Raw genomic sequence first — 599 nt, 5'->3', positions numbered from 1 at the left:
TGACGCCTGGCTAATTTTTATATTTCTAGTAGAGATGGGGTTTCACCATGTTTGACTAGGCTTGTCTCGAACTCCTGACCTGCCTCTGTGGCCTCCAAAAGTGCTGGGATTACTGGCATGAGCCACTGTGTCCAGTCTATATACTTCCATTTTCTTATGATCAGTTTCTAAAGATTTATTTTGTTCCCTTTTGTGTTATACTTTTCTGTTTCTTCATGTTCTTTGTAGCTTTGAATTGGTATCTATACATTTGAAGAAATAGCCACCTCTTCCTGTCTTACCAGACTGGCTTTTACAATCAGCCCAGACAGAGATTCTGGGGACCTGTCAAGTCTACTCTGTGAAAGTGTCTTCTCAGGCTGGGCGCGGTGGCTCAAGCCTGTAATCCCAGCACTTTGGGAGGCCGAGGCGGGTGGATCACGAGGTCAAGAGATCGAGACCATCCTGGTCAACATGGTGAAACCCCGTCTCTACTAAAAATACAAAAAATTAGCTGGGCATGGTGGTGCGTGCCTGTAATCCCAGCTACTCAGGAGGCTGAGGCAGGAGAATTGCCTGAACCCAGGAGGCGGAGGTTGTGGTGAGCCGAGATCGCGCCA

The sequence above is a fragment of the Sapajus apella genome, unplaced genomic scaffold, assembly GCF_009761245.1.
Source record: "Sapajus apella isolate SASKATOON/1434 unplaced genomic scaffold, GSC_monkey_1.0 scaffold14, whole genome shotgun sequence".
Classification (NCBI taxonomy): domain Eukaryota; kingdom Metazoa; phylum Chordata; class Mammalia; order Primates; family Cebidae; genus Sapajus; species Sapajus apella.
Note: the sequence above shows the minus strand (reverse complement) of the source record.